Here is a 7,526-nt window from a genome sequence, read left to right on the forward strand (position 1 = left end):
TATATATATGTATATGTATATATATGTATGTGTGTATATATGTAGAGAGAAAAATTTATCTCAAAGAAATGGCTCACACAGTTGTAGAGGCTGGCAAGTCCCAAGTCCATGGGTCAGATGTCAAGCTGGAGGTTTTTCCTGACTCATTCAACTGTAAGGGCTGACGAACCCAAGATCAGTAGGCAATACAGCAGGCTGCTGGTTTCAGATGCTGACAAATCCAAGATCAGCAGGTAAAATGCCAGATTGTTGGCTCACAGGCTGGGAAGGCAACAATCCCAAGGTAGGCAGGCAATATCTCAGACCACTCACTCCTCAAGTCCAGGGACTAGAGATGATGATGAACCAGATATAGGATCCAGATCTAGCAGAAAGGCAGAGAATTTTCCCAGGGCATCCATATATATATTGGAAGCAGGCCATACCCCTGAGGAAACTCCCATTCAACTGATTGGCTGCTCACAGCACATCTCATCATTATATCAGCTCTCATCTAGGGAATGACTACATCATAACTACTAAACCACTGAGAAGCAACTTAACTCAGCTAAGTTGACACACAACTTTAACTATCATACTATTGTAAATAACTTTATTTCCTTATTTTCCCTCACCTTGACCTTTTAATTTCTTAAATCCCTCATCTCCTTCACTCTACTTCAGATACCAATTTCCATGATGTTCTAGGCTGAATGCTATCCCCTAAAAATTCACATTCACCTAGAACCTCAGAATGTGACCTTATTTGACAACAGGGTCTTTGTAGATGTAATTACTTAAGATGAGATTATACTGGATTAGGGTGTGCCCTAAATCCGATGACTGGTATCTTTATAAGAAAATGGAGAGGGAGATTCACACACAGACACATCAACACATAGAGAAGAAAGCCATGTGAGGTCAGAGAGAAAGATTGGAGTGATACGCTTATAAGTCCAGGAATGCAAAAGATTATCCAAGACACCAGAAGTGAGAAAGAGGCAAGGAAGGATTCTTCTCACAAACCTTCTGAGGGAGTATGCCCCTACCAATAACTTGATTTCAGACTTCCAACTTCCAGAACTGTGAGAGAATAAATTTCTGTGGTTTCAAGCCACCCAGTTTGTGCTACTTTGCTACAGCAGCCCTAGTGAACTAATATATAAGATCATACTTTTAGACATTGTCACTACCCATAATTGTTCCATCTTCAAAACCAACCATCCTGTTCTTAGACAAGAGCAACTTATTTATCTAAACTGCTTATTCAACTATGCCCACTATAATTATTTTCAAACTCATCAGGATCTCTAATCCATTAAGCTCTCTCCTTTCAATACCTCCCTCATTATCCAGCACAGAGTCCATGAATTATCACTTCATTAACATTATTTCCAATACACTAAACCCTCTTAACTTTCTATCTTGAAGATAAAGTGCAATTTCCTATAACAAGCATATGTTGCAGACTCTATGGTCATCATAAGTTTTATCACTAAAGGTTGTGTCTGGGAATATTAAACAAAAACTCTGTAATTATTATAGTTGAGTCTCTTGGGGAGTTTCTTGCACTACTGAGGAGAGAAACTATAATGTATGATATTAAGAAACAGCCTGCAGAATGACTAGGTATGTCTATATAGGGAGAAGTGTGCCCCTGACCATGTATAGGGTTGGCAGACAATGTTTCTACAAGTGTATTTGAATGTTTTGTAGGAATTTCCAGGTACATAGTAGAGCTGACAAAGGACAAGGTTGTAGTCACTTCTTGGCCACAGCCAGCTACCCAGGGAGTGAGTATTTGGACCTGTGGGCTCAGAACCATGGTCACAGGGGACAACAACCTCAATCGGCATAACAAACTACACAAAAACATTGTTCCACATCCTACTTTGGTGACTAGTGACCGGGATCTTAAAAGCTTGCAAGCAGACATCTAGATGCGATGATGGGTCTCTCCTCATCCAGAGCAAAGAATAATGAAGAAAACCAAAGACACATGCAAGCAATTAGTCCAAGCAACTGGTACACCATGCAATCCTCAGCCTATATGCCTATGATACCAGAAGAACTAGATGGTGCCTGGCTACCACTGTCAACCACTTGCAGGGGGATCTATGTAGGAGATCCTGGATAGAGTGGGAGAACAATGTGCAACAAACTCAAAGTCATAAAAAAAATTAAAAAAAGGGACAAGTTTTGCTGATCTGATAGAGCCTGGTGGAACTCTTGAGACTATGGTCCCTAGCTGCCCTTCAGGTCTGGAATTGAACTCACTCCTGTGCCTTCCAGCCAAACAAAAGACAGGCAGAAGAGCTGACAAATTACATTAGGCAGATACACTCTTTGGAGAGATCAATCATGGGAGAATAGAAGGGCAATGTATGCACAGAGAGACAGCTAGGGGGCAGGAATGCATGGGAGGGAAGGACACAAGGAAGAGGTAACTATGGGGAGGAAGTGGGAAGAGAGCTGTTGCTTTGTGGGAAACTGCAGTCAATGTCCTGAGACAAAGTGTATGTGAACTGCTGTATGGAAAATGAATTTGCTCTGTAAACTTTCACTCAAATCACAATAAAAATTAAAAAAGAAAAGAAACAGCCTGCACAGGTTTATACTTTAATAAGACCTTTGCTCCACCTGGCTCCTAATAGTATTCTTTGTACCTTCCACAACTCAAAGGACATTATATTGTAAATGCTGTCTAACATCTCTCCTTATCTTACTGAGAAGAATAATAGCCAACACAGTACTTTGAATTCTCAAAGGATTTGTGTCTACAAGTTCTTTCCTTTCAATGTTTCCCATAAAATACCTTTATTTTTGAGTCATTTTCATATCTATGGTATTGAAATTAATAAAAATTATTTAAGGGATGTTATTAAAAGAAACTTCTAAGGACTAATTTTTCCTTTTTTTATTGTGGTAACATATGTATAACATAAAATTTGCCATTTAGCCACTTTGAAGCATATAATTAAGTGCCATTAAATATATTAACAATGTTGAGCAACCATCACCACTATCTATTTCTAAATTTCTTTATCAATCCGAACTGAAAATGTATACCCATTAAACAGTAATTTCCCATTCTTCTCTCCCCATGGTAACCCCTGGTAGAGTCTCTCCAAACCAAAAACCAAACTCACTGCCATGAAGTCAGATCCAACTCCTAGCGACCCCTTCTTGGGTTTCCGAGGCATATCACTACAGAAGTAAATTGCCCAATGTGATAACCTCTGATCTACTTCCTATCTCTATAAATTTGCCTATTTTATGTAAGTGGAATCATATTTATCTGGTAGTGTTTGAATTATTTCATTTAGCATAATGTTTTCAAATTTCATCCATGTTGAATTTCATTTAATCAGAACTTCATTTCTCTTCATGGCTAAATAATATTCCATTATGTGTACAGCCACTTGCCAAACAGCATCCATTAGGCCAACATCCAACCACATATAGATCTGTAGTCCCAATCCCCATGGTCCTAAATGCCATAAAGCCTATTATATTAAAAATTTGAGGTACATACAATGGTTCATAATAACAAACAGGTGCTACTTTGCAATGCACACCAAAATATTAATATTATTACTATGTAATTATGTTAAAGATGTTTTAGTGTATCTGGAAGTGTTTCTTTAATTTTTTTATGATTACAAAAGTACATTATGTACTATATACCAAGACAAACATTTGACTAACTGTCGTTAGACACACACCATACCTAACTGTTCCAATTTACATACAAATTCATCTTAAAGACAGACTTAGGAATGGAACTTGTTTGTAATCTGGGGTCTGTGTATAATATGGTGTTCACACAACATCAAAATCCCATTCCATAGAACATATTGTGGACAGTAAGCAACACATGACCATATATATATATATATATATATATATATATATATATACCACATTTTGTTTATATAGTCATTTGTTAATGGACAGTTGAGTTGTAAATGCAATTTACAACAATTGTAAATAATACCACTATAAACATTTGCTTACAATCATCTGTTTGAGTCCCTGCTTTCAAGTCTTTTGATTACATACTTAGAAGTGGAATTGCTGGGTCATATGGTAATTCATGTTTAGCTTTTTAAGGAACTACCAAGTTGTTTTGCTATAATAGCTTAAAGTTTTACCGTTAACAAAGGCTGAATGAAAATTTCAGGCTGATACGTATTTTTTATCTCCAAAGATCCCATCCCCTCCCACCTTCTCAGGAACTCTACTCTATTTCTCCTTTATTTTCAAGCCCTCCCTCTGTCTCCACTGGATCTCTTGCACTGCCTTTTCATCATGTCCAAATCTCTTCCTTTTAATTTTTTAAAACTTCACCAACACCTTACTATTACCTTTTTTTTTTTTTTTTTGTCTTCACATTCACAACCAAACTTCTCACTTGCAGAAAGAATTGTCTATCTTCTATCATTTCCCACCCATTCTTCACCCCACTTCATTCTGGACGCTGCCCCATCACACCAAAACAAGTTGCATTAAGATCATGGTGTGCATAATGTGCTCTACACAGGCAAATCCATTTTAATATTCATGTACTTTCCAGGGATGCTAAACTGGTATCTGACCACATTCTGTGGTTTGCTTGGGAGTCAAGAGTTTCATAGAATGGAATTTGTTCACAATTGGAGAGAGCTCAATCATTTACTTTACTGTTACCCAAGCTACTTCATACAACATTAAAACATTTTTGAAGGGCCTAAAAATTGGAAAGAGAGCTCTGGTAGCACAGTGGCTAAGGCACTTGACTGGTGGTTCAAACCCACCAGCCACTCCTCGGAAGGAAGATGGGGCAATCTACTTCTGTAGTGATAGATACTGCCTGGAAAACCCAAGGAGGGGTCGCTATGAGTTGGGTCCGACTTGACGGCACATAACAACAACAACAACAAAAAAAAAAATTGGAAGGAAAGAATTTGTGCTAATCATCCATTCTTGTTAATTATCCTTTCTGACTGTTCTGTGAAAATGCATCTAGGTCTTTTAAATATTTTTTCTTTGCCAGCTGGCATAATATTAAGCTTTGGTAGTAGAAGGCACTGGAGAGACATTGCAAGAGGAAAGGATTCTGCTTCCTGCTTCCCATGAACTCACTCAACATACTCCTGCAGCATATGTGACTTCCCCAGTGTCCAGCTCCTGCTGGCCAGGGGGCTTCTTCAGTTCCCAATCCCTATAATAGAGGTTAGCAGCACCCAGTAACCCCCGTACTCCCATCTGGCAGTTTTGTGGCAGAGTGCCTCCACTGAGAACCCTGTTGTTGTTGTAGTTCTTAGGTGCCATTGAGTCAGCTCCATCTCATCATGACCCTATGTACAACAAAACGAAACACTACCCAGTTCTGTGCCAGCCTCACAATCCTTGCTATACCTAAGCCATCGTTACAGCCACTGTGTCTATCTATCTCTTTGAGGGCCTTTCCTTTTTTGTTGACCCTCCACTTTACCAAGCATGATATTCTTCTCCAGGGAATAGTCCCTTCCGACATGACCATAGTAGGTGAAACAAAGTCTAGCCATTCTTCCTTCCAAAGAGCATTCAGGCTCCACTTCATTCAGGACAGATTTGTTAGTTCCTTTAGCAGTCCATGGTACTTTCCGTATTCTTCACCAACACCACATCTCAAAAGCATTAACTCTTCTTCAGTCTTCCTTATTCATTGTCCAGCTCTCACATGCATATGAGACAATTGAAAATACCATGGCAATTGAAAATATCAAGAGACATCTTTGCTCTTCAGCACTTTAAACAGGTCTTTTGCAGAAGATTTGCCTAGTGCAATAAGTCGTCTGATTTCTTGACTGCTGCTTACATTGGTGTTGATTGTGGAACCAAGTAATATGAAATCTTTGTCAACTTCAATCTTTTTCCATTCATGGTGCTGCTGCTTATTGGTCTAGTTGTGAAGAATTTTATTTTATTTATCTTGAGGTGTAATCCATACTGAAGACTGTAGTCTTTAATCTTCATCAGTAAGTGCTTCAAGTCATCCTCACTTTCAGCAAGCCAAGTTGTGTCATCTGCATATCACAGGTTGTTAATGAGATTTCTTCCTCCAATCCTGATGTCACATTCTTCTCCATATAGTCCAGCTTCTCAGATTATTTGCTAAGCATACAGAAGGAATAAGTATGGTGAAAGGATACAACCCTAATGCATTCCCTTCCTGATTTTAAGCCAGTATCCCATTATTCAGTTTGAATGACAGGCTCCTGGTCTATGTACAGGTTCCTCATGAGCACAATTAAGTGTTCTGGAATTCCCATTCTTCTCAATGTTAGCCATAATTTGTTATGATCCACACAATTGAATGCTTTTTCATATCAATAAAACATAAGTAAATATCTTCACATCCTTCTAATACTCTTTGTTTTCACCCAAGATCCATCTGACATCAGCAGTGATATCCCTCATCCTACTTCCTCTTCTGAATCCAGGTGGCATTTCTGGAAGTTCTTTGTCAATATACTGCTGCAACCGTTTTTGAATTATCTTCAACAGGATTTTACTTGCGTGTGATGTTAATGATATTGTTCAATAATTTCCACATTCTGTGGGATCACCTTTCTTTGGAATGGGTACAAATATGGATCTCTTCCAGATGGGCAGGTAGCTGTCTTCCAAATTTCTTGGCATGGGCAAGTAAGTGCCTCCAATGCAGCATCCATTTGTTGAAACATCTCATTTGGTATTCCGTCAATTCCTGGAGCCTTGTTTTTTGCCTATTCCTTCAGTGCAACTTCGACTTTTCCTTTAATACCATTGGTTCTTGATCATATGCCACCTCCTGAAATGGATGAGCATTGACTAATTATTTTTGGTACAGTGACTATGTGTATTCCTTCCATCTTCTTTTGATGTTTCCTGCATCATTCATTATATTGCCCATAGAATCTTTCAACATTGCAACTTGAGGCTTGAATTTTTTCTTCAGTTCTTTCAGCTTGAGAAATGCAGAGCATGGTCTTTGGTTTTCTGACTCCAGATCTTTGCACATTCATTGTAATAATTGACTTTATCTTTTCGAGTTGCTCTTTGAAATCTTCTGTTCAGCTCTTTCATCTTGTCATTTTTTTCTATTTGCTTTAGCTACTCTCCATTCAAGAGCAAGTTCTAGAGTCTCTTCAGACATCCATTTTGGTCTTTTCTTCCTTTCCTGTCTTTTTAATGACCTTTTGCTTTCTTCATGGGTGATGTTCTTGATGTCATCCACAGTTCCTCTGGTTTTCAGTCATTGGTGTTCAATGCATCAAATCTCTTCTTCACATGATCTCTAAATTCAGCAGGGATATAACAAGGTTGTATTTTAGCTCTTGTGGACTTGTTTTAATTGTCTTCAGCTTCAACTGGAACTTCTGTATGAGCAGTTGATGGTCTGTTCTACAGTCAGCTCCTGGCCTTGTTTTGAGCTTCTCCATTGCCACTTTCCACAGATGTTGTGTTGTTGTTGTTATGTGCCGTCAAGTCGGCCCCGACTCATAGCGACCCCTCCTTGGGTTTCCGAGGCAGTATCACTA

This window comes from Orycteropus afer, unplaced genomic scaffold, assembly GCF_000298275.1.
Source record: "Orycteropus afer afer isolate SDZICR_OR568_19922 unplaced genomic scaffold, OryAfe1.0 scaffold00008, whole genome shotgun sequence".
Taxonomy (NCBI): Eukaryota; Metazoa; Chordata; class Mammalia; order Tubulidentata; family Orycteropodidae; genus Orycteropus; species Orycteropus afer.